We start from the raw sequence: 21,405 nt of genomic DNA on the forward strand, positions 1-21,405 counted from the left end.
TTGCACTGTGGACACTACAGCAAATAAAAACTTAGCTTTAGGAGCAAGCGCCTCAACTGCACCCACTGCTTGTGGGACCCTCACTGTCACCCCCATGAAATACAATTTAAAGCAGACTGAATTATTTAGTGATATCAACACATTAATTCACATTCTAACCCATCTTTCTTGCATGGAATATGTCCTTAAACAATGATTTCAGACTATAAATTAAACAACAAAAAAATCTTTACACTGCCAGAGACAGGGGTAGCTGCAGTAGAGATGCCTCTAGTCAGCCAAGTGTTGTGTTCCATGTAGTTCAACTGTGATTTATGACTGTTGTGACCTAAAGTACAAACTCACTTGTAATTTAACCCACACAGGAAAGAGTGCACTTAGCCCTTCACATCATTATTTCACTCCATCATCCTCACTTTTATCCAGCAACAATGCTGGGTGCACTGTTAGATGGGGACAGACGGTGAGGTGTACAGGCAAGCTATGACAGCTGACAAGTAGAGCTGGCTGACAGTTTTTGAGGAAGAAAGTAATTCAGCTTTCTATATGCGAAAAACATCTGCAATTCAGTCTGAAGCGATTCCTAGATATGTATATCTGTGAGGCTGCAGATGAACCAGATCAGTAACCTCATGAATTTTTGAGCTTATAAATCATTTGACAAAAGAAAATAATTGTGACTGGCAGCTGATAGGATAAATCGGTGTACCCTCCAAAAAAGGCACATGGCTTTGGTTATGACACCCATGGGTCCATGGGCTCTATTGAAGCCTAAGGCCTTGTTCAAACAGACGACAGCACTGTGTGAAAAAGCTCACCCACCTCATTCATTTTAATGGAACTACTGCATTGGTTCCCCCAATGGGTCAACACAGTGGATCCAGAGGCTCTGCTGAAAAACGCAGGGATGTCCACCAAAAAAGCTGAAGTTTTCCCACAACTTAACGTGATCCATATGGAAGCGAATCGTGACTAATATTTAAATTAAAATATATTTACAGAAATGCTTTTTCATTTTAAGAATGTGGCTGCATTATTTGACTCATAAATAAAAATAATCATCAATCATCGTATTTGCATTTTAATTTTCTTCTTCAAGACTGCTCATTCTTTTACTTAATTAAAATGAAAAAGAAAAAGTCATTTGAGATTTAATTTTCAAAATATGCCCCAGCAAATAGATACCAAAATTCAATATCAAATGTAAAATTTGAAAATTAAAATGCATTTACAGAAATGCTTTTTCATTTTAAGAATGTGGCTGCATTATTTGACTCATAAATAAAATGAATAATCAATCAACCTATTGCATTTGCATTTTCTTCTTCAAGACTGCACATTTTATGCCATAATCAAAAAGAAAACAAAGAAGACATTGCTATTTCATTTTCGTGGTCTGCCCTGCAAAATAGTGACCATAATTCGAAAATGATTTGGCAATCTGAGCGGCGCAGGAGAGTGACGTCAGGAGCCGCTCTTCTTCAGCTGACCATGGTGCTACCCATCTAATACGGTAGGGGGCGGTGTGCACATTTGATATATGGATGCATCACAGATCATGGCGCTCCCTGAGATTGTGCTTTCTAAACATCGTAATTTCCCAAAACTGAATAAATACCACACATAGCAACACAAAACTGCTTTGCTAGCTCAATCATGTTGTAACTAAGATATCTGCTGGAAAAAATAATTTTTTCATGGACTGTTCATTGAGGATACGGAGTTAATACGTCCGCTGACTTGACAGTCATTTAAACTGCTAGCAGGTGCAGTGTCAGTGAGCGCGGTTACATGCACACTAATAAACCGATCATTATCTGATTTCTGGAGTTACCTGACTATTCAAGTGGTCGTGTAAACAGCATAATCCAATAGGCTTTATCAGATAAAAGCCATTATCTGATTATGAGAAATCAGATAAACACACCTAGCTTTTTCCCCAGTAGTCAGATTATTCGGTGCATGTATACCCTTTAATCTGGTTTCTTTCGGGTTTTGCTATTTTAGACTCCCACTCCACTACATTTTAGAGGGAAATATTGTACTTTCTACTCCACTACGTTAACCTGACAGCTTTTGTTTCCTTTCAGATAAAGATTTTACATAAAATAATATATTTTTATATTCTCAGTGTTTAAATTGTCACTTTTATTTTATCTTACTTATATGCTACACACTTTGTGTGACAAGTTTATATACAATACACTTGTATATTGCACTTTGCAGTACTTTTACCCCGAATCTACCCAAAGTATGTAAAATTGGCTCCACATTGATAAACTACACACTAGAATGTTCTCACATGTATTTGTTAATGATAAAAACAAACAGTACTGTAAGAATATAAGCTGTCAGCATGATGAGTGCTTTATTTTGCAAATATATGATTTGCGTACTTTAAGGTTTTTCAAGGATATGAGCACCTACTGTAACAGGAAGTTTGAGTTCTATGTCATGTACTTGAGGAGAAATCCAACTGAAGAACTGAATCATGTAAACCAGGGTTTTCTGATTATCAGATTATTGAAGTGCATGTAAACACGTCAAATCGGATTATTACCATTACCTGATTATTCCCAGTTATCTGATTATTGTGCGCATGTAAACGTGCTCAGTGTTAGTAGGCACTAGGGTTGCTACGGGTTACCTGCACAGCTGTGGGCGTAGGTGGTGATCAGTCACATGTAGGTTAGATAGGGGAGTCACAGCTGATCAGTGTTATGAATGAGAATCAGGGGAGGCCACACAGTTTTTCAACCATGTCTGTGTGTGTGTCGAGTGAATGGGTTTTCGTTATAATCGTAGTATTTTTGTCCTTTTGCACAAGCTCGTTTTAAGTCTTTTTTACACTCGGCTTTTTGTAGGTGTTTTTAACGTTTTTGTAAGTCAATAAAGTGTTCAAAGCGTACCATGGAGGACCTCGTGTTTGCACACCAACATGAGTTAAAAATGGCTTCGGATTCCCTCAACTGGCATTTTTGTAGTTGGATTGCCGATACACTCAGCTTGAGCTTATACTTTGTAGACATTGTGATTTCCCAAAACTAAATAATAGTCCAGCAACTTTTCCGGAGGAAACCCTGTGACATTGACACGTTAAATAATTTTCATACATACTGCCTTGGTTTGATTCTAACCCATACAATATGGTTGTCGAATATTGAATCTGCTCGTGAAATTAATAAATTATGCACAGCCAAGATTAACTGATATGATATGGAGTACCTATTGACATCAGTGTGTAGTAAGCCTGGAAGCCATAGCTAACAAGCTGCAGTCAACAAAGACCCTTGTAAACTTGTATACGTTTCATAGATATATTTACACTATTATTAATTCAGCTTTCAGCACGATCTTGATCATGATAGAAATTAAATTGCATCATGCCATCTTGCTGTTCTGCATTAAATTGTTAAGCAAAAAAATATCCATTGATCAAAGGAATTGTTGGACTGTATGTTTATCTATATTATCTATATATATTTAATATCAATAAATCATTGCATACATAAGTAATCATCTTAAATATTTAGGCTAATATAATTTAGATCTGCCCTGTAAAAGTGTGTGTATAGCGCACTGAATGAGTGTTTGGTGCGAAGATGTTATTACCGCTTGTCATAAGAAAACAAAGTGCGCTCACTTGTAAGATCCTCTTCACACCTAACACTCATTCAGTGCGCTATACACACACTTTTACAGGGCAGATCTAAATTATATTAGGCAGCTTTGTATGTATGAAAATTATTTAACGTGTCAATATCACAGGGTTTCCCCCGGAAAGGTTGCTGGACTGTGTGGTATTTATTCAGTTTTGGGAAATCACGATGTCTACAAAGTATAAGCTATAAGTACAAGTATAAGCTGCTAGCAGTTTAAATGACTGTCAAGTCAGCAGACGTATTAATTCCGTATCCTCAATGAACAGTCCATGAAAAAATTATTTTTTCCAGCAGATATCTTAGTTACAACATGATTGAGCTAGCAAAGCAGTTTTGTGTTGCTATGTGTGGTATTTATTCAGTTTGGGGAAATTACGATGTTTAGAAAGCACAATCTCAGGCAACGCCATGATCTGTGATGCATCCATATATCAAATGTGGGCCGTATTAGATGGGTAGCACCATGGTCAGCTGAAGAAGAGCGGCTACTGACGTCACTCTCCTGCGCCACTCAGATTGCCAAATCATTTTCGAATTATGGTCACTATTTTGCAGGGCAGACCACGAAAATGAAATAGCAATGTCTTTGTTTTCTTTTTGATTATGGCATAAAATGTGCAGTCTTGAAGAAGAAAATGCAAATGCAATAGGTTGATTGATTATTCATTTTATTTATGAGTCAAATAATGCAGCCACATTCTTAAAATGAAAAAGCATTTCTGTAAATGCATTTTAATTTAAATATTAGTCACGATTCGCTTCCATAGATCCAACAACACTGCACTGGACCATCAAATAAGGCACAAGCACACATTCCTGGTAGATTGCACCAATTTTCTACTGTTTACCCTTGAAGTAATCTCTCAAGACAGATTCTGCAATTTACATTGTAGAATCTGTCGGCAGCCCTGTGTGAAAGATGACTACAGAGGGGGGTGGGGGCGGGGCTTTGAGGTTGAACGATGCTGCGCTTTAGCCAATCACAATGGAGGGGGCGGGGCCGAGACGTGCTGGTGTCCCCAGGAAATGTGTACCTACAGAAACAGCAAGCTCCGTGTCCATGGTGACCGCTCCACCCAAAACGCCGTCTCGTCAACGTGAAAAACATGGGCAACAACACAAATTACAAGCGCTGTGCATCCACCAGCACACCTTCCACTCCTCACGACAGGCAAAAAAAGGGCATTAGCGGCAACGTTTTTACTGCCGTTTGGTTCGAGTTGCAGGTAGGAGTGTAACACTGGGGGCACCACCGGAAGTGAAGGGGTGAGTGATCCTCGAGGCCCCTGCACTTCAATTAGTCGAAAAACTACCGGGCAGTTTTTTTTTTTTTTTTTTTTAAACCGATGGATTTCCAGATTGCCCTTACGCAACTGAGGGGTTATCTCCGGGGTCTGAAAAGCGAAATCAATGCAGAAGTGCTTTAAACTTGTGCCAGCAGGGGGCAACTCTGCTAATATCAAAAATAAGATAGATTGCATGCAAGTCAATGAGAAAATGACTTCTCACTTGATTTGTGGTCTCTGTGAATATTTTTCAAATGAGTTTATGGGCTAAATTGCTACTTACAAGTCTTCTTCAATACAGCGTGATGTTCATTTTGTAAATTATAGTCCAACTTAATGTTAAATAGACAAAAAAGCAGGGTATGCTTTAGGGCGAGGCTACCTTGTGATTCACAAGTGGCTACCATGACGACCTGCCAATCAGGATACTCAGGAATCAGGAAATAGCCGTGAACTTGTTTTTATTTGGTGTTGTCTCTGTTTTTGTTTAAGAACTTTGACCCTGTCAGGGTGTGTTTTCTGTTTATGAAAGTTAACTGTAACCTTTTGGTAGCCTAAGAATGTCTTGTTCAGCATGTACTCAAAGACACTCAATGGAATCAGCTGTTCATTTTTTCCAGCATGTAAATTTAATGTAAATGGTGAAAAAAAGCACCCCAATTAATATCCCAGTTAACAGGAGTTACAGATGCACATTGCTAACCAGGCTAGCATTTGCTATGCTAATGGTACCTGGCCTGTGCCCTTGAGCTCACAGTCACCACTCCTTCCACCCCTGATTCCTTAAGGGGCTATAGACATGCAGTGTTTATTTACAACTTAAAATTGATTGTTTTCAATGTAGAGGTATGGCAAGCGCACTCAACTGACAGTGATGCTGCCGTGGTGCACACATGTTCCCGAGTGCCGATTTTTCATGGTCCAAAGGCTGAGACCTGAGATAAACTGAGTTCAACTTTTGGCTCACAGCAGCACGTACCACGTCATGTGACGAGGAACAACCAGTCACAGCCGACAGATATCTTTCCCTTCTTCCGTAAATATCAGTCTATGGTAAATATGGAAAAGTTGATCATGTTAGTGCAGGGCTACCAGAGCTTTACATCTGTCCCACGGACGATAGGCCCACACACACTCATAAACAGCGTCTGGAAGAAGATCAGCTCTGCATTCAGGATTTTAGGTTAATAGGCTATGATGTGGTGCTTGTTAAGGTTGCTTAGCAACCTCAGACACAACCTGCCACCATGCTATTGAAAGGTGGCAGAAAAAAAAGCACAAGAGTAGCATCCAGCACCTGACCTCACGCCTTCCAGATGGGTAGACGCAGCATTTGTACGGCCCCTTACAGCTTCCCTTCTCATCCAAATATGGTTGCTTCTGGCTCCATAAAACCAAGATGGCAATGGACAATATGTTATACACGTGACTTAAAAATGGTGAACCAATGAGTGACATCATGGTAGCCCCCCTCCTCCTTTTCCTAAGGTAAAGAACACCACAAAGGGCTTCCCAAGGACTTAACCCGAAGTATCTTTAGACCCCTCCTTTCCCCTCTGTTCTCTGCCTCTTTACCTTTTCTCAGGAACATACCCCTCTTACAGAGAAAATGGATGTGGTAGCGCTCAACAAGGCTGCTTTTCGTGGACCTGGATGGATTGCATGTAAGCGATGAGATTGGTTTCAGTGTTCCCCATGGACTGAAGCCTTTGGTGTTTGGTGATAAATGCCTCCTGTGTGGTAATACAGTGTGATTAACGGACACAGCCCAAAGCCTGATCCCTCCTCTCCCTCCTCACCGCACCTGAATCAATCATCTACATGGAAAGGCCACAGTCTTGGGCTGGAACAGCTGCTTAGAGCTCAGCTCTCTCCTCTCGCACTTTAGGAGAGCAGAGATGGCTGTAGGCCTCACTTTTAAACACAGTGAATACAAATGGATGAAGAAGTATCGGCTCACGCCTACGTTGGTGTGCAGGTACGCAATTTCAAAAACATGTTGAATCTAATCACAAATTTTTAAATGGTCAGGTAAATGTTACTGTGGTGCCTGGTGCCATATTTAAGCACAGAATTTGCCTACACCTACACCCTTGTTTATCTTTTTAATTTCATTTAGTACTGTGAGGAAATTCCATTAAAAATTTAAGTAACCTGACCACTGATATTTACGAGAAATTAAAAAAAATGCAATTGAAATAAGTACACGACATGTCAGTGGAACTTGGACAACTTAGAAAATTGCATATCTGTTTTTCCTTGACCTTAATGTGTTTACCTGTCTTGAGATTGAATTTGCTTTCCATTTAAATATGCGGTCAAATAGATACAGTAAGACCTTGAAAAATCAAATACTGCTGCATCCTCAGTAATAATCATAAATTATATCCTATATGCAAATTTTGTAGGTTATTTCAGTAAAAACAATTAAAATATCTGCCCCTATAAACCTCTGTTGCAGCCGCTTCCAAGAGAACACATCCATCCCCTCTTCTAACACTGAGGTGACAAGGCAGGCTGAATTTAAAAGCGCAACTCGACACACGGCTCCACACTGAGCAGCCTACATGATCAGATTTGATATTACGACCAACATTAAGAAAAAGGCTGCGGCAGCAGTTTTACAAATAGCCGTGAAACCATATCATTGGAGGGGAGATTATGGCAGCAGCATAAGCAGTCAAATCAATCCCTGAGTATTTCTGTGCAAGTCGATAGAGGATCCAGGTTAGGCCCATTAGTCATGTTGGCACCCTGCATTGCATTCCCAGGCCTGAAACGACCCTGCAACTTCTCTGCACATTGTTGCTAAAAGCTCTCAACATGCCCAAATTGACTTCTGCAACACACTGGCTTTTTTTATAGGTGTGTAAAAAGTTGGAATCAATGCTAATTTATGTCATACGGCATTAATATGCATTGGTTTAAACTCCGTCTCGAAATATTTAACAAAGGCATAATCTGCTCCTTGATGACAGCGAGAGGGAAAAGCCATTTGCTGATAATTCATACATACTGTTCAAAAGGAAGCACTCAGAGACACTTTAATATTGTTCCTCCCTCAGTAACTTGTTATGATTCACAGACATGCCCGGCATTACAAGTGAAGAATATGCCTCCAGTGTTAGGACAATTTCCTCTCACCACCCTCGAAGAGAAAGTAAACAAATTCGCAGCTCTGACTCCCAACATGAGAGGGGAGGCTTACGCAGAATGATGAATGAAGCAAAGTCCAGTATCCACAGCAGAATGAGGACTGATGAGAAGTTAAGTGATCCCTGGATTTGCGGGAGGGATTTAAAGCTCTGTTTTGTAGCCATTTGTCTGAAACCTCGAGAGGAGAGACAGGCATAGAGAGAGAGAGACACTGGATTCCTGTGATGAGGTTGATGTTCTGTATCACAACACGTGCTGGGACATAATGCTATTTGTTCCACACCAGCACTCTGTGATGCCACAAGATGTTACTCTACTCTCTAGTGCTGTGCTGTTGTTAGGACAGATTTTCAATCCATACTTATTATACTGTAGCCAGGGACCCAATTTATACTGCAATATTGTAGGTGGCTGTGAACAGAAATTGATCTAAGGAGGGAAATCCTTTTCTAGTGGGAAATTTACTATTGTTCAGTCAGCATAACATACAACACAGCCCATCATATCTGATGCTCTCTGCTTTATATAACACAAAATATAGAGGATGCTAAGATATATAATAAAACAGTTAAATCAGGCAAAATTAAAGTAAGATCAGAATGCCTAAATTTTCCTTTCTATGGTCCACTTCTGGTATATTTTAACATACTTTTTGGCTTTTCTTTCTAGTAATCTTATTTTGTGTTAGCACTGTACATTTTTTTTCTGTGTTTTTGTTCTATGTTGTCTGTCTGTAACTTATGCTGCTGCCTGTATTGGCCAGGACACTCTTGAAAAAGAGATTTTCACTCACTCTCAAGAGGTTTTTTCTGGTTAAATAAAAAGGTTAAACAAAAAAATCTAAATTCTAAAGGAGGTGTTTATTTTATTCTGATGAACTGATTAAATAAAAACTAGAATTTCTGCTTCACAGTTGTATGCCTCCATAAACCAGTGACTTTGCAGTTACAGTTTACAGTGCTTCCCATATGGATGTTGCTGCATAGAAGCTACATTCTGAAACGTGGATGCTTCACACACATCCTCAATTGGGCAGCACGGAGAGTCTATACAATCAGCGGTTTTGAATAATGACACTCAAGATTACAGTCACCAATTTGGTATTTGACTAAATGTCTCTTCTTCATCTGTTATGGTGTTGAATAATGGCCAGCAAAGTGTTTTTGCAGAACATTATGATGTCACAGTGAAGTTGACCTTCGACCTTTTGGATATAAAAAAAAAAGTCATGAAAAAAAGTCAAGGCCTTCTTGAGATATTGCTTTCACAAGAATGAGATGGATGCAAGGTCACAGTGACTGTTACGCTGCTGTGCTAAACTTGTAAAACGTCACCAACTAAGGCTAGCAAGCCCGTAACTTACTGCCACTCCCTATGTGTTGCATTAGATGTAAGAATTGTGCCTGGACTTCTGCTTCCTCCCACCTTTTTTGACATGTAAATCATATCATTTTATGTTGATTTCAATTTTCATGCTGCCTTTAGCAACCTGTTTTTAAATGTCTGTCCACTACTGTATGATTATTTTTTGTTTAACTGCTACTTACATGTTCAAAATAAACTACTATTAATTAACTAACTAACTAACTGGGTGAGTGTGTCCTCTCCTATCTGGGGTGAGGGTGTGGTTGATTCATCACCACGCCACTGGTCTTGTTCCTTGCAACCAGCTTGCTTGGACCGGAGGACTCCCGTGGACACCCTTCGGGTGCGGTTCTGTCTAGGGATGCACCGATCCGATATCTGGATCGAATATCGGCCCTGACATCATCAAAATAAATGTATTGGGTATCGGAATATGCAACCTATACCTGAGGCGATCCTTTCCCTTTAAATCTATTGCGACTACAGCTACGTCATACGTCATGGAGCAAAGGAGAGAATCTGCTGTGTGGAGGTATTTCACACTATTTTAGCTGCTGTTGCACAATTGTTTATTTTTGTTAAAAATAAATAGTTCATCATTGCATTAATCTGTTTCATCTTGTTTCATTTCATCTTTGGAAAGAAATGTGTACTCATCTGATGCCTCTAGTCTTTTCTGTTCTACATGTAAAGGTATATAGCGTTTTAGGTCGACCATGGTATCAGATCGGTATTGGGTATCATCTGATACTCAAAGCCACAGCATCGGGATCAGTATCGAAACTGAAAAAGATGGATCGGTGCATCTCTAGTTCTGTCGGACCAGTCGGCCAGCCAGCTTGCTCTCCTTCGTAGTTGTTCAGAGTGAATGTGTGTTTACATTAATAATTTGCAGTGTCAAACACTTTCAGTCTCTTTTGTCTTCAGAATGTCTTGCCTCCAGCGTCTCCCTCGTGGCCTGTCTGCACCAGCTTCTCCATCCAAGTGCGGCTAATAGTGGCTAATGAGTCATTACCACCAACCCCCAAGTGTGATGTCAGTGCTGACCCTGCATCCTACAACCTGCCTAAACCACCACCACAAGACATTCATTACACTACCAATAATGCTATCGTAACAGTGGCCTTCGACCACCAAAATCCAATCAGTGAATTTGTTCCAAATTTAAAGAAAATCCCACAAGGCGTTCTTCAGATATCATGTTTACAAGAATGGGATGGACGCACATACGTACAGTGAGACAACCCAGAAACATGATGCATAAAAAAACACACACACCACCAGGCAAAAATAATTACTACTAGGATATGCTGCAGTCAGTTCCAATGTTGTTTTTTAGGTAGAACAAAGTCCCGTCCAGAGGGGTCCACTGTGTCCAAGACTGCCTGCCATGTCTTCATAAATTCCTAAACATTGTCATGAAGGGGGTAGGCCAGCTGTTCCAGAGGGGGTATTCTCAGGACCTCCTTTTATCAGTTGTATGTGAGAGTATTCCAATCAATTCAGTGTTGTGGCTGTTCCTTGCATTGTCAACTTTGGCTGCTGAACAGGTGATAGCTCCAAATCTATCAGGGCAACCACTTCATCTTTCACTTCAGTCCAAAATTCCTGTATCTCTGCACATTTCCAAAACCTGTGTGCATGGGCGCCAATTTCTAAATTGCATTCAATACATTTGGGAGACCCTGGACCGAGCCCTCTGCTCAGTAATGGTGTGCAATGAATTTTGTCTCTCTCAGTATTACAGCTCAGACTAGTCCATGACTGACGCTGAGTTACTTTCTTCTGTTCGACACTCTACTTCAATCTGCAGCTGCATTCCAATGGGATCTGTAAGTTGGTTAAAACTTCAGCCAAAGGCTTCGTAAACATAAGAAATAAATCTTCATGGTTGTTGAAGGAAGTCTTATTTACTTATTCTATTATTTAATCATACAGAATATTGTTTCATACAGTTGTTTCATATTAAATTATATACTGAACATTAATGAAAAGTGCCATGTGCTTAATCATGTGCACTGCTGATCAAATATCTATAATGATTTTGCAAAATAAAACAGGACCAAGCACCTATTTATAAATGCAGGAATTTAAGAGGCAATCTGGACTGCAATCTGTTCAGCGAGATTATTCAAATCTCTCTCACAGCAAGTCTGACTGACGCCGCAGCATGGGGAAGATGCAGAGGACACCAGCAGTTAAAGATTTTTATTGATTGAACTACGGATTTCATTAAATTCATAAGCACCATGAGTGATTTTGGCATATCTTTACCTCAGTGTACCTTCTCCTTGTGGTGAAGCCATGCTGACAAGTTTAAGTTTGACATATTTCCCCACATCACCAGCCAGCCAGCCAGCAGAGCCCACAACAACATCAAAACACAGAGAGCTTCATCCCACAAAAAGACACAGGGGTTGCACACTCTTGCAAGCGGAGATTAGTCCGTGTGAAGGTGACTCTACCTGTGCTTACACTTTAAGTGTGCCAGGTGCTCAGTCAACCTCTGAATCCAAATAGGGGAGCTGTGTGTGAGGCAGGCAGCCTCAGCTTGCCTCCCCACAATATAACTTACCTGTCACCAGCACGCCCCAGATAAGGACAGATGACCTTTCTCCAGGTTGTTATAATAAATCAACTCCAGAGGCGGTTATTCCTGGCACTGCCCTCTCGTCAGGCCTTACAGGTATCAGTTGAGAAATAACACAGCCGGGCACCTCTGCTGGCATTTTCCACGTCTCTGTTTGATATGTCAATCTGTCAAGTGAAGGCACGAGTATGAACAAAATACATGCACACACACAGGCGAGGAAGTTCCCTTATGAATTGATGTGAAAGCTAACCAGGTCTGCCTTGTTTGTATGATTGCTGAACATTTTCCCCTTGCAGTGATTCTACCAAAGACACAAAGTAAGCTTTAACACATCTCATTGGGTCTTGCATTTAAAAATTGGTGACACTTAAAGCTAAACTGGTGAAAAGAGCCAGCCAAATATTTTTGCAACAACAGCACAAAAAGCTGTAGCAGCAGTTTAAAGCCAGCAACCAAGTCTTCAAAGCAATATTCATGAACTTGCTGATCATGCAGCTCCTGATCAGCAAACACTAAAGAATTTATGGTAAAAAATCTTCAAGTTTTGCACAATTATTTTTTTATGGACTGTTTATAGTACAGAACTAGAATGTTCTTTTTCTTGATTAGAGAGAAAACAGAGCCAAAGTTAATTGCCCCTCTGATAATAGGAGCATTTGAGCGGCTCAGCCACCAAACAGGCCTCGTGGGGACATTAAACACAGAATCTCTGAATCGCTGCACCAGCTGACTCATTCTCATCATACTGATGACTACATTTAACTAAATCAGTGTGAGGTGCTCTGCTCCTCTTCTTTTCTACTTCAGTCTAGGGTGTGATTTCACGCTGATCAAAAGCTGACTGGAAAGTAGGAGTTCAGCCCCACGACAGCACGTCTGGGATCTGAGAGTTCATAAAGGCACGCGGCTCTGAGTTAGAAGAAGGCATTCGTCATACGTAATGGCATGGATCAAATTAAGAAAACAACAGATCTGACTCAAACCAAAACTGTTTAACAGCTGAATATTAACAGTGTCGTTGCTTCCAGAGAGAAAATTATGCCATAAAAAAAATAAAGCGAACAAATGTGCCACATTGCAGTGATTCAACGTTTCTTACCACTGGAGGATCTACCAAGTCTCACAAACCGGCTTCCAGAAATCTGTGACACGGGGGTCCTTGCCAGCCACTCAACCAAATGCCACCCTTTAATCACACTATAAGAGCTGAATCAGACAATTGGAGATTCATATTTGCCGGACCAGCAAGTATTTGACAGCAGCATCAGAGAAGCTGCTCTGGCAGGCTGCATGGCTTTCATTACCTAGAGTGGCTTTTAGAGGAAGATGGTAAGCTCCATCTATACTGCATCTCTAACAGTTCCAAGCCAAATGGACAATGACAAATATCCATGGCAACTCAAACACATGCAAAGCTTTTCATTTTCCCCCCAAATGCTAATATTGCAGTGGTCTACAAGGGCTCGCTTATTCAATCAATGTGCACTGAACAATAATGTGTGAAGACAACTCAAGCCTCCCTGTTTGGTGCATCATGTATCAAGCAGCAGATTTCCACATAGAACTGGGACACTAATCCCCTTTCCAATAGAGGAGACATCACATGGCAAAAAAAAAAAAAAAAATTATAATCTTCCTAAAAGTGATTAAAAACTTTTGAAAACTGGGTACACACTCACACAAAGTAGTGCACATCTTATGATGAGATAAGCATTGTGTGAGATAAGCATTGTGTGATCAAATAAGAATTACAGAGAAGACTCCAGAGATTGTAGTAAATGGCAAAGATTATTTTACATGTCCTGAAGTTTGTCACATAATCTCATGTCTTCCTTTTTTCCTGAATCAGGCTTCAAAGTATGCAATGAAAAAACTGCTTCAAGATTTAAACCACACTATACTTCCATTTTCTACAATCCATTTTTTACTCCTATGTTTTCATTTTAACCTGAAACAATTAATTTTTGGCCACTTGAAGGAAATGCATCAAGCTGTAAACACAACACTGACATTATAAAGATAAGAATGTGATAGCAAACTGTGATACAGAGCAACATTAGCATTTAATTGTGTTTCTGGCTATTTGATTAGTGTTAGGACTAATATTCCCTCTCTTTTAACTCCGTTTTTTGTCGCCACCGACTCCTGAAGGAAATTTCTTGCCCTTTAGCCACAATTTCGGTACCAAATTTAGTCATTTTAAGGGTATCGACTAGGGCTGCCCCAGCTAAGAATTTTCCAAGTCAACCAATGGTAATCATTTAGGGCCATTGGTCGACTAGTCGCCCGCATGTTTACAATGTAATTATTAAATGCTATATCCTGGGCGGGGCACCACAATGGTTTAAGGTCTGAGAAAGAATAATATCAGAGAAATACAAAACCATACTAATGAACCTTCATTAATATAGGCTTATATTTTATCTACAAGTGCACGTCACACACTGAGCGGGCCGCCTGTTAACCCTATGGGCCCTAGGCGTTTTTGGGGTATTTTTACTGCCTTTACTTTTAAGCTCATATCACAGTCATTATAAAGGCTACATACACATGCTATACCTTGTTTTTTCAGGACAATCTGGGCTAACCAGATTTGCCATCATTCCATGTCCTCCTATGTGCCTGTATTTTATATTAATTTTTATATCAATGAAAAAAACAAATCCGTGTTATTAAATTCTTACATTTTTACATGTATCTCACCATAGCAAGCTGGAAAATGACATATTCTGCTATATATGAAGAGGGGAGACTCTCTGGAATCTGGCAATATAAGAACCATGATGCTGGGACATTCTATCACTTCACAGTTGTCCAAAACATGTGGTTTGTGCCAGGCGGACATAATTGCCAGTATTTTTTCATTATTGCAAGAAATTCCATTGATTCCTCATTCACAAATCAAAAATGTGTTTTATCTGAAAGAAACATACAATATTTACATCTAAGATCATATAAAAATAGTCAACCAAGTGCAATGATGCCCTCCAAGATAATATTTGTTTTTCAGTTTCAGTTATATATTGGGGGGGGGGGCATTTTGGGCATTGGTGGGGGGGACACATGTCCCCCTCAATGTATATGGTGACTACAGCCCTGTCAGCATGCATAATTAGGCTGCAGTTGTCTGGGTGCGCAAAGGTGAAGTGGCTGGTCTTGTCATACAAAGTTTGATGGAGTGTCAACTGGACAATATGGAGATATTTGCATCTTGAAAGCTGGACTACAAATGTGGATAGACAGGGAGAAACACACGCAAGCCTAAGACGTGGTAAGATACGATATTCCTCACTATATGAAGTGACTGATAACAAGATCTGTATAATGGATTGTAAAGAAATTTGTCAGGTTTTTATTTTGTAGAAAATTAATCTGGATTTATAGCATGATGGGATGACAGCACAATGATGTGTGTGGTATCATTGGAAAGCTCTGCTCCTGCGCTTTCATGTGATGTGTGGCATTTCTGTGCGAGCCTGCATTCGCGAGTAATCCATCCAAGAGTAATGTGTGTGCAAAGCTGTATGAAAGCTCTGTTATACATAATTTTAGTGTAACTTTATCAATGTTTTTCGCTGTGAAAACATTGGACTACCGACAAGTGGTCTTGGTCTTGTTGGAAAGCTACAATTCCGCTGTTTCACGTGATATGTGTGGCTTCTCGCTATGACGCACGGTCGCGGAGAAAATCCACAGAGAAGAACAGGTGTGAATTTGGACGCACTATGCGTCGTTTGGGCCCATAGGGTTAATGACGCTGTTGGCAAAGCAGTAATGATTGTGCTAAGTGGCTAATGGGCATGTAGCTACTTCCATGTTTCAGATGATGCGTCATGTTTGTAGTCGACCAATGAAGATGAGTTTACATAACACCTTGGGTTCGTCCTTCACCTTCTCAAAATGATCCCACACTTTGGATTTCCTGCCCGACATGTTATTAACTAGTCTGTGGAATAACCGCAGGTACCAGCCCTGGAAATTTAGAGGCCATACACATGCTGCATCTTTAACCGCCTGGAAAACGTGAGGTCGGGCACTGGGCATAACCTTTGTGCCTTTTTTGTGCGTGGTGCTAAGCAACCTTACCAAGCATCGTATAGCCTAATTGCCTGAAATCCTGAGCTGATCTTCTTCCAGGAGCTGTTTATAAGTGTGTAGGCCTATCGTCCGTGGGACAGATGTAAAGCTCTGGGTAGCCCTGCACTCACATGATCAACTTCTCCGTATTTATCAGACTGAATACTTAGAGAGGAAGGGAAAGATATCCGTTGGCTGTGATTGGTTTGTAACGTGACTCCTGTCTGATTGCTGAGCGTGGACACTTCCTGTGTCTGTCCTTTCAAATTAAAATCCCACATGATCCAGTCATAAAGGTTTTGATTTATTTTGACAAGGCGCAGCTCCTAATAGAGTTTCACGTTTGATTGTTTATTTGTTATTTGAGTGCGACTAAGCGACCAGTGAAATCTTACTGAGTAATAACCCTTCTGGTCGATTAACGTTTGGTCAACTATTAGAGGGCAGCTTTAGTATCGACCAAAGTATGTTGGTTCTACTAAGTACTGACTCACATTAAACCAATCTATGCCAAATTCCTGTACCTAAGTGCACATCTGGGTGACGTGTTTCGGCAGTGACGTGGTCACGGAGCTGTTTAAAACCACTCTAGGGCAAGCTAGGTGGAGCCGCGTGTGGCGTCTCTGGACAGAACCAGCACACTCTGCTCTGTAATTTGTAACCCCACAGATTTTCCCTTCACTTTTCCCCAGAAACAGGTAGTCTGGACTTAATTTTTACAACTAAAATTCTATTTTGTTTATTACAGCACAGGTAAGGTACTGAAAAAAGTATCAATCATCTTATTCAGCATTGAGCCCTAACCAACAATCTGAGGTTGAGTAAAGCCTCACCACTCTCTCTAGCAGAAATATTACATCAGTATGGCATGATGACAGCCAGCATCAGTAAATGTAAATTTACAGCAGGCTAACGATATTTTTAATTGGATGTTAAAAATGACAGTGAGTAAAATTTAATGAACTGAAAATGGTCGGTCGACTTTATTATTCTGAGAAGAATACTGGCTGATATGTAGGTTTTACTTGAAAATGTTCTGGTGTTAACTAAGTCTTTCTGCAGAGAAACTGTTAGAAGTTTGAGGGGAAAAAAAAATCACTGCACATTTCCCTCTCCATAGTCTAATCTGAATCATATTTAATGACTTCCTTGACCGTTTTCATTTTCTCTGTCATGACGGTGAACAAGTGCTTGACATATGCTGTTGCACTCTCTGTAGAGGTAACACTTAATTATCAAACCAACTGGATTACTGCTCAGGCCTGCCAGCGATGACGACTTGAATTAATGACACATGAAAAGCAATCTCCGCGCCCTGGAAGTCCAAGGCCTGTAAGGGCACACACACCTCCACACATAATAAACATCCCATCATTGGGATGAGTACTTTGCCTCCTACATCTAAAGATACGACTAGAACTGTAAATCTGCTCAACTTTCCTCCTTGGAGTTCATCTGTGTCTGGAGGGCGTCCATTACCCTGCTGCTTTACTGTGTCTCTTGAGGTCCTGCGCTTTCTCTCGGGTACACAGAAGAAAAGTCAAAGTCCATAAAGTGCAGCAAGAGAATTTATCTATTTACTGCTATTACTGTAGTTAGTTGAAGTTTCAAATGTGTGCTGTTTCCTCTAGTCTTTGGAGTCTCTGTCCAATAGACATTAGATATTATAAATATAATACTTGTAATACTTGAAAACCTGCCATAATTGATCTATTTAGGCAACTTAAGGGCAGCAGATACAAGTCGTGAATAACAGTGGTATGTCATCACCTTTTAAGCTGATATGGTGTTAGTATTAGCAAACAGTTGGTTATTAACACATCCAGCAGTTATGGAGCAACATTATCACTCAGTGGGAGTCGTGTTTGTGTCCACCTGATGCCTGTAAGTCCAGTTTTGACTCTCTTTTTGTGCTCTGTTTTTGGTCTCCACCTCCTACGTGGCATAAAGTAGTTATGCCTAGTGAACGCCCTACCCCCTACTTACCAGTTACGAAACACACACCACTAGGAGTACGTACCTTTTCTTTTCTTCCTGCCGCTGTACGGTTTAAAAGGCATGACTACTCGCTCAGCTTGCAGACATGCTCAGCTTGTCAGTCTTGACGGATTTTGCGCCCAAACTAGCTACTGGATATCATAACGTCATGAGATCAAATAGAGACCTTACATTGGACAACATCAGGATACATACCCAGCAATCATTACTGCATATGTGTACAAAACAAAATACGTTTTTTTTGTATTTATTTATTTTTTCATTTTATTTGTATAGTTTATTCAGAGTTTATAGTTTATGTAGAATAAGCATATACTGTAATTTTGTTACTGATTCTACTTACTATTTTATCAACAAAAAAAACATGACAGAGATGGGTTTGCCTTTTTGAGGGTATTCATGGCACATGGCAGCATTTTTTATCTAACATATGTTCTTTCTTAGACACAGGCATATTTTTGAGGTGGTAATCTGAATCACTCGCAAGGGCTTGTTCTCTACCCAATGCTGGTGGTATGGCTGGACAATACATTGATATCACATTGATGTTGGGATTTGAGACCAGAGGCCTGTACTACAAAACAGTATCTGGAGTTAGCGAGGTAACTTCAGGGTTAACTCTGGGTTTTCAGTACTACGAAGCTGGTTCTCTTTTTACTGGGATAAATCACCGTGGGAACTCATGTTGAACAGCTAACCAGGTTATGTTAGGAGTATTGGATCACACCTGACCTCTGACCAATCAGATCACTGAAGACAAAAGTATCCAAATTTCCTGTTATAGGATTACAGAGAGTATTTTTTACATCCAGCGCCACTGACATTCCATCGTCTTGGAGTGCCAGACACATCACATATGATATGAAGCAGCCTACTTCATTCAAGGTTCTGATGATGTCGCTCGTAATTAACAACCCGCTTCTTTCACAGGAACACGCTCGTGGCTGGATAGTCCAGACAGACAATGTTAGAGTTAGTCAGACCAGATAATGCAGAGATTTCCTGGTTAAGTCAAACTGGTTTCGTAGTATAGGCCTTAAGTATCATCTCAGAAAGTAGAAAATTGTAATATCGAAAGTGCCTTTTCAGAAAACTGATGTAATTTTCTGTACTTGTCAGATTGTTCCAGCTGTTCTATTATTTGCATTTACTCATTTATTATATCCACATTACTGATGGTAATTAATCAAAAATCTGATTGTGTAAGTATTTTGTGAAAGTACAAACAGTCGACCCTACAATATTATGATATTTGATTTACTTCATATCGCTCAGCCCTAGTTGGAGAGCATTTACATTGAAAACAGCTGCCTGCTGCAGGCTATGAGAGCTGTGAAAGTCCCTTTAAAGGTCTGTAAAGCTGATGGGAGCTGCAGATTCAGGTGATAATTCTCTGTATATTCATCACTATGAGCGACGCCTCCCACATCATACACTGTCATCTGATACATTGACTCTATAAGAAATATTAATTAGTATCTTTAAAGTGCTTTATTTGCATGACAACTGGGCAAACTTCATCTGATGAATGCTGTGTGATATGATTGTCTTGTTTTCTAAACTGCTATTTCCATCTATGATCTCATCTTTAATAGACAGAAAACAACAACAACAACAACAATAATGTCAATAATAATGAATCTGACAAACTGCCCACATATTGTGAAATAAAATGAAAAATCTGCGTACATCAGTGCTGGCAAAATGTAAAACTCAACCGCTGTCTGCAAGTTCAAGTTCATTTGGGTCAGGGTCGATAATGACTCCCTCCCACATGCTGTTTCAGGGAGATGCCCACAACACTGGTATATGTCACGCGCAGGTAGCAGATAGAGTGAGACATGCATGGTTCACTGATCCGAGCTGTAAGTGGGAACGGCCACGCAGTAATTGCAGCCCTCTCTGCATCACTTATTATGAATAAAATATGATGTGGGGTGTTATTCAGCAAAGGATTAGGGCATGTCATTGGTGTGCCATATAGAGTAATAACAGTCTATTACTGCTCCTGCAGGACTGTTCTAGAAACTAAGGGAATGTGAATGTTATTTTTATAACTGGTGGGGGAAGAAAAAACATAATGTCGAAGGAGGTTTATTATTTTTGCAGTACCCATCACTCACTGGGCGCTACTCCAACTAAGCTAGAGTAGCCATTAATGGTAATATTGGTGACATACAACACACTGGAACAGAACCAGATCATAAGGAACACAGCAGTTTCCCTTCGCCGTCCAAAAGACTGACAGCAATTAGGTATATGATCACTATCAAGGAGCATTTACTTTAAATGTACAGCACATACGCAAAATCTAAACTGTTAAAAAACATCTTTTAGTTAGCGACAGCAAACTAAACATGACAAATATCCAAATGGCAGTAGCTGCCCTTTTTTGTTCTCTATACACAACTTACGAGGCAGCTTTTCAGTGCACATAACATACAGTAAAAACCTCGAGGACACCGTGATCTAAACATCATTATCCAGAATCACAGCAGAGGACATCCTCTGTCATTGCTACGTAGGCACATCTCTCCCTCCCCCCCCTCTCTGTGCTTCATCAAAGGAGAGTATCGAAGAGCGTCCGCACTGTACCCGTGTTTTGGCTTTGTACTTCTGAACTGAGCATTCATTATGCATAAGCAACAAGAAAGCTGCTAATGAAGATTTTATAATTGATAAAAACTGCAGCATCAGCATATGCATAAAATTACCATGAGGCCACAGTTAAAAGGGGAACAACGAACATGAAATGGAACAGGGGGAAAAAAATCTCTACATACTGTCCAACACTTTAAAGAGAAAAAAAAATGCATATTAATTTATCGGTTTGAACATTTATGGCCTTTATCCAAATTATACATTCATGTACCTGTAAGTGGATGTGAGGCAAATAACAAGGCTCCTCTGGGGACAAACAAGCATATGAGCAAATTAAGTATTAACTCAGTGTTGGCTGCCTCAGCCTCATGTATTGAAGTCTGTTTTGTTTGCATTTTCCTACCGAACTTGGATATCTAACAACACATAGTGGCACAATGTGTTTCTGAATATAGCTGAAAGCACAGAAACAAGGATTGTTTGCTTGCTTGCAACTAGAACACTGGAAATATGCACTCACACACACAAAGCAGACTGAAATGGGAGCAGCCTTTTCAGATAGATATGTGCATTTTACCCAACTTTCACACACCATTTTTAGCAAATAGCATTTGATTGATTTAACTGTTTCATTAGCCATATTTTCCCCTTATATATTGTGTTTATG

General features: G+C 40.1%; 1 protein-coding gene across 1 annotated transcript in view; it reads right to left on the bottom strand.

Moving 5' to 3' along the window:
- Nucleotides 1-21,405, bottom strand: part of hs6st3b (heparan sulfate 6-O-sulfotransferase 3b) — a 118,693-nt gene that overhangs the window by 88,845 nt on the left and 8,443 nt on the right. The gene's annotated exons all lie outside the window — the stretch shown is intronic.

Source organism: Epinephelus lanceolatus, chromosome 14 (assembly GCF_041903045.1).
Source record: "Epinephelus lanceolatus isolate andai-2023 chromosome 14, ASM4190304v1, whole genome shotgun sequence".
Lineage (NCBI taxonomy): Eukaryota > Metazoa > Chordata > Actinopteri > Perciformes > Serranidae > Epinephelus > Epinephelus lanceolatus.